This window comes from Orycteropus afer, unplaced genomic scaffold (assembly GCF_000298275.1).
Source record: "Orycteropus afer afer isolate SDZICR_OR568_19922 unplaced genomic scaffold, OryAfe1.0 scaffold00002, whole genome shotgun sequence".
NCBI lineage: Eukaryota > Metazoa > Chordata > Mammalia > Tubulidentata > Orycteropodidae > Orycteropus > Orycteropus afer.
In genome coordinates, this window is record NW_006921589.1 from 5,530,652 (window position 1) to 5,537,042 (window position 6,391).

Below are 6,391 nucleotides of genomic sequence, written 5' to 3' on the forward strand. Positions count from 1 at the left end.
TATATATTAATACTTACAGCTTAGAAGAAAGTCCTAGGAACAATAATGGAGTGCTCCTTCAAAAAACATTGTATCACCAACACTCTTGTTGGCAGAGGTAAGCACAGACTTCCACCACTCTGAACTGAAAATGATTCCAAACAGTATGACTGTGAATGTGAATACCTTGGCCAATACATCCAATACATATTGCTTATAGTTTTCTTTACATGTATTAAAAAAAAAAGTGACTTGCATAATAAAACTCCTAAGTCTAAAACACTCTTTTAATAAGTTTAAATTTAAAAGTCTAAATGGTAACAAATCATCATATTATTCTTTTCTCCTTTCTTAATGGCCCATAAATTAGTGGTGAATCTTAACTTAAAGGCATTTTGTTGTTGTTGTTGTTGCCATTGAGTTGACTCCAATTCTCGGCGACATGATATTTAGAGAGTAGAGCTGTTCCACAGGGTTTGCAACGCCATGACCTTCCCGAAGCAGTTTGCCAGGCTGTCTTCCTGGGTGCCTCTGGGTCTAGGTTTGAACTGCCAACCTTTCAGCTAGTGGCTGAGTGCTTAACTGTTGTGCCACTCAATGGCATTTTAGGTTTAGTGAAATACCATGCAAGGTGTCCAGTACAGTATGCATTTCATAAAACCTAAAAATGGCATCTGGGTTTAGTGAAATACTGCACTGGACACTTGAATTAAACCACCTCAGCTAAGTTTATTCTTGAAATGGCCCAAGGTTACATAAGGTAACGGAGCCAGTTAGAAACCTTAGAAACCCTTGGTTTCAGGTGACACAACTCCAACCAATATTGGCGTAAGCAATTGAGGCAACATAGAAGCTCATGTAACCCAAAAGGGCACAAGTAGCTCTGGGCTTCTGGCAAGAATCAATACAGCAGTTGAAGAGTGCATGTCAAAGATCTGGTTTCCTTCCATCATTCTGCTGTGTCATCTGTGGGGCAGGCTTCATCCGAAGGCTGGCTGTCTTCACAGGAGTGAAATGGCTGCAGCAGTTCCTGACTTGACACCTTCACACACATTAACCAAGCAAGAGAAGGACTCTTCTGGTCACTACTGCAGAAGGGAGCAAATGCCTTGTTCCCAAGAACACCGACAGATGTTTCCATACCACATTAGTCCTGATTAGTCATCCAAGGGATGGAATAGACCCATTTGCTTTGGCTAATCAAGGCCTACCTCTAGAGCCGAAGTAAGGTCATTTTCACCCAAACCATGGCCTAAGAATTGTTTCTTCTGGGCTGTTCCCTGATTGAAATTTGGAAAGAAAGAAAGAGGAGGCACAGATGCTGAGAACTGAGACTTCACTAGACTGAGTAAGGCTTGCAGGTCTGTGGAAGTCAGCTGCAGCCTTTCAATCCAATTTGCCTGACTCCAATGTCTCATGTTTCCCATTTCTTGCACTCTCTCTGTTTTCCAGGGAAAAACCTTCTGTGTCTTTCCCCCAGCTCAAGAAAGATCTCTCCCCAAGGACCTGGCCTTAGAAATACTGAGGGAGACAGGTTGGCCGATGGAGAAAGGAAAACCATTTTCCCTAGCAGCACGCCCTCCAAAACAAAAAAAGTATATAGAATATAAGAAGGAAAAAAAATACATTCAGAGATCCCAATAAAGTTGGTTTATTTCTTTTCAAAAAAGCTCCAAACCACGCAGCAGGGTACAGAGCACTGTTTAAAGTGCCATTCCTGAGCAGTCATGGGACTGATTCAGCCTCCTCTTTAAATTTCTCCATCTTCTGTCTCTCCATTAACATGAGGGCAAATAAAGTGGTTTGGTGAGTATGGCTGGGAGAGGTGGTGGATACACTTTTTTGACCCATACAACTAATAAAACCTTCTCTGCAGAACAAGGCATTGTTGTGTCGTATGGAACCTCTCATCCATCCTCTGTTCTGGTCCACCTATGAGGAAGGATCTTTCATTCCTGCACTGCTCAAAGAATGTTATTGATAACAGATTGGGGCTCTTGTTGAACCTTAAGATATTAGGAGTTATGAAACTCCTAAGGATGAATACTTTCACCCTTCATCCTTTCTTGCATGTTTGGATTGTCTGAATCAACAGAAAAGTGTCCACTTAAACTTTCTTGGTATGGTTTCAAAGAATAACTTCTGCTATATTCTCCTGTTTTTTAAAAAATTAACTGCATTCTATTTATATTTTCCAACTTTTAATTGTTTAGACAATTCATTTAGGATCATAAAATATGAAAGAAAACTCAATCATTCATAAAAATCCCCAAGACTTTTCATCCTTTCTTGCATGTTTGGATTGTCTGAAAGTTGTCAATGAGAGCACAGAATACAGGAGGTGTTATCTGTCTAGTGGCTCCTCATCCCAAGTAGGGTAAGCATAATCTCCTTCATGTGGGACATATGGCTTCCCCTAGACACTGTGAGTCCTCTCATACATGGGTGCTCTTAGGTCACAAGGTGTATAAACTGTACCATTCCATCTCTAATGAATGGAACTTTTCTCACCACTGCTCACAGAGCTTTGAAGCTAGGCTGGGGTTTGATCCATTCTAATTTCAGTAACACTAGTTCTTTGAACATGTCCTGAAGCAGGTCTCAGAAAGAGCATTTTTCTCAGTCTCACTACAATCTTTCATCTTCCTGCAGATCTTCATGGGACAAGTCATAAGTCATTTTACTGCTGTGGGAAAGACAAAAAAATCCAAACTCACTGTGGTCAAGTCAATTCGACTCATAGCGACATCCCCCCTTGGGTTTCCGAGGTGCTATCACTCACTACGCAAGTAGATTGCCCAATCTTCCTTCCAAAGAGTGGCTCGTGGGTTTCAACCACCAGCCTTCTGGTTAGCTGTCAAATGCCTTAGGCACTATGCCACCAGAGCTCAGTCATTGATGAAACATGGGGAGTGGCATGTTGGAAATGCCTATATGCCTGCAATAGCCTTAATGAGATCTTTTCTTTTTTATGTTGAATAGTTACAGACTATTTTGGGGGAAGGTTTTGTTGTCATCCCAAGTTAGATTTTCTCCTTACCCCATGATACTTTTGAAATACAAAACAGCATGAAATAGTGGCAAACTATCTAGATAGAAATCCAGAAATGTGACTCTCACCTGGATCTACTAACCAGTCGGGCCTCAGGTTCTTTATCATAAAACAAAGAGGTCCATTCATGCTCCCAGTCTATTGAACACAGGGTCACTGAATCTCTGTTACATATCAGGCACCGTGGAAAGCATCCAGGTAGAGAAAGGCCATGCAGCCCTGACCTCAAGGACCACACAACTTTACAAAACAGATACCAGTGTTACAAAGGTGTAGTGTTTTAATAGACTTTAGCATAGAACACCAGGTGATAAACACCACATATCATTAATAAAGGAGTCCCTGGGTAGTGCAAATGGGTAAGCACTTGGCTACTAACCAAAATGTTGACAGGTCAAATCTACCCAGAGATGTCTTGTAAGAAAGACCTGGCAATTTGCTTCCAAAAAGGCACAGCCCTTGAGAGGCCTATGAAGTTCTACTGTGAAACACATGGAGTCACCATGAGACAAAATCTAACCAGTGGCAGCTGGTTTGGTTTTTTGCTTTATTATTAATAAATAGTAGTAACATAGAAATGAAACTTCATGTATGCTATTAACATGCTTATTTAGTTAAGCACAAATATCTCTTACTTTAGTGCTATAAAACAAACTTTCTAAAGTGTTAGGGTTGGTCATTAGCTCTTGGGGACTTTTTATGAATACTTGAGTTTTCTTTTACATTTTATGATCCTAAATGAATTGTCTAAACAATTAAAAAGTTGGAAAATATAAATAGAATGCAGTTAATTTTTTAAAAAACAGGAAAATATAGCAGAAGTTATTCTTTGATATCATACCAAGAAAGTTTAAGTGGACACTTTTCCGTTGATTCCTATACTTTTCAGATTACTCTTTCTAGAACAGTGTCATAAACTATACTCATTTTTTTCAATTCTAATGTTTTAATTGTAATACATTTTTACTGAAATTTTATGTTTTGTGAAACATTTACCTAATACTTTTGCAATTTAGTTTTAGGTCGGAAATCCAAATTCTGACATGGAATTAAATACGTCCTGCCCCTAACTCTCAGTGTTGCATTCTGTAACAACTGTATTTATCACTCAGAAAGCAAAACAAAATAAAGGAAAAAAATGCAGTTTTAAATGTTAAATGAACAGTATATTTTCCAGTTTTATTTTGCAAGATGTTTTTTTGTTATTATTATCTTTTGAAATTGAAATACACACCACCACAACAACCCACCTTAAAAAAAAAAAAAATCCATACATCTAAAAGAAGTGTTCTGGTGTCAGGGGCGTATTTACAGAAAGTAGGCATATGGTAATTAGCTTTAACTTGCTGAATAATCTCTCCCAGCTGGTAATGGAAATGGCAGTGGCCGATAGAAACGGCTCATTGGCGCCCCCAGTGGTGCCCAGGGCACGTGCCATTCCTGTCCGACCTTAGGCCTCTGGCAGGAAACAATGAGTTAAATCTCCTACGTTTCTAGAACCTGGAGTTTTGCTATTAGGGAAAATGCTAAAACTTTTCTTTTTTTTTTAAATCAGTTTCAGACGCAAGCTTCTTATTAATTACTTGGGGTGTAGCTTGTTCTTTTGACCTCAAGTTAAATTTCACTTTTTGACTTTATGTTAGAGAGGAAAGAAGCAGCAGCGCAGGAAAAGATGAAGGGGGAAGGGAAAGGAAGAGAGGCGGAGGACGAAGAAAAGATGCTCTGGAACAGTTTGGAGAACTTACAGTTACTAGGTTTAGACATTTGACGTCATTCTGTCTTCTGGTAAAAAAAAAGAAAAAAGAACAAACTACCTTCTATCACAATTTTCAAATACAAATTAGCCACGTTTTACATTTTTTACCAAACACATCTTAATTGCTTGTTTGGAAGGCTCCTTGCCAAATCATGGGTTTTAAGATTATACATTTGAAATGCTCCAATTATCTTTTCAGATAATAAAACTCTTTTATCTGCAAGCCCCAGTACAAGTTACATCAGAGCTGCTCAGATTTCCATATCAGCTCAATGTCACTTGCTAAATTAAGAGTCTTTGTTTAAGATAACAATAATTCTACCTCTTGGCTCTTTGTGATCTAAGTTTACTGTTAAGACAGTTACTCTGTTTTGATCTATTTCGAATTGCTCAATAGTTAAGGATTAGAAAATGGAGGAGTTCATGTCTGTAAATAGGTATTTTTTGGAAAGACATTTTATTTGCTGTGGGGCAGAGGGGGCTACCATCATCAGCCATTACTTCTAAGGAGCCCTGTTCAAGTCAGAGCCTTCAGTGATGATGCTCTCAGGACTTCATCTGAGATGGAGGCAGGCTGATGGATCATTTCTGGGCGTCCCCAGAGAGCCACAATCTGTTGTTCACAGGAACTTGGTACAGGTGTGATTTCAACTATAGAAGCAAACCACGGAGTTCTCTGTGATTTGTTTGAACAATTACTTTCCCAGTTGCCGAGGTTTGTTGCTTTTTGTTTGTGTGTGTGTTTCCCATAGTTACATTTTCCCGATTATGGTCCTATGGAGAGATCGGGGCACACATTCTCTCTCTAATGTATCAGGGTTGGTCATTAATTCTTGGAGGCTTTTTATGACTACTTAAGTTCCCTAGTGATACTGCCTTGGAAACCCAAGGAGGGGTTGCTATGAGTTGGATCCAACTGGATGGCAGTGCATTTGGGTTTTTGGTTAAGTTTTCTTTTACCGCTTAGGGTCCTTAATGAAGTTTTATAATGTCTTCTGAATATCCATTAATCCTCATAACAACGCTTCAAGTTGTACTGTTTTTATTCTCATTTTATAGATGAAAAGACTGAGACATACAGAGTGTATTAACATTTCCAAGGCCAAATGATAAGTGATGGAGCTATTTGTAAATCCAGGCATTCAACTCCAGAGCCTGTATCCATAACAAGGAAGAGTAATTCTACACACTGAATGGAGGGTCCATTCTTTCCACACTGCTCCCAGTATACCCCAGAGTGTCCAAGGCAGAAGAAAAGAGGACTCTTCCCTGGGAAACGTGAAGGGACCTAGATTTAAAAAGCCCCCTATAAATGGGCGAATTTTGCAATGGATAACCCTGCAAGTGATTAGCTCTGCCCATAGTGCTATTGTTAAAATGCAAACAACTGGGAGCTCTGGTAGCATAGTGCCTAAGGCATTTGACTGCTAACTAGAAGGCTGGCGGTTCAAACCTACCAGCCACTGCCCAGAAGGAAGGTTGGGCAATCTACTTCCGTAGTGATTTTGTTATGTGCTGTCGAGTCGGCCCTGACTCATAGTGACCCCTCCTTGGGTTTCCGAGGCAGTATCACTACGGAAGTAGGATTGCCCAACCTTCCTTCC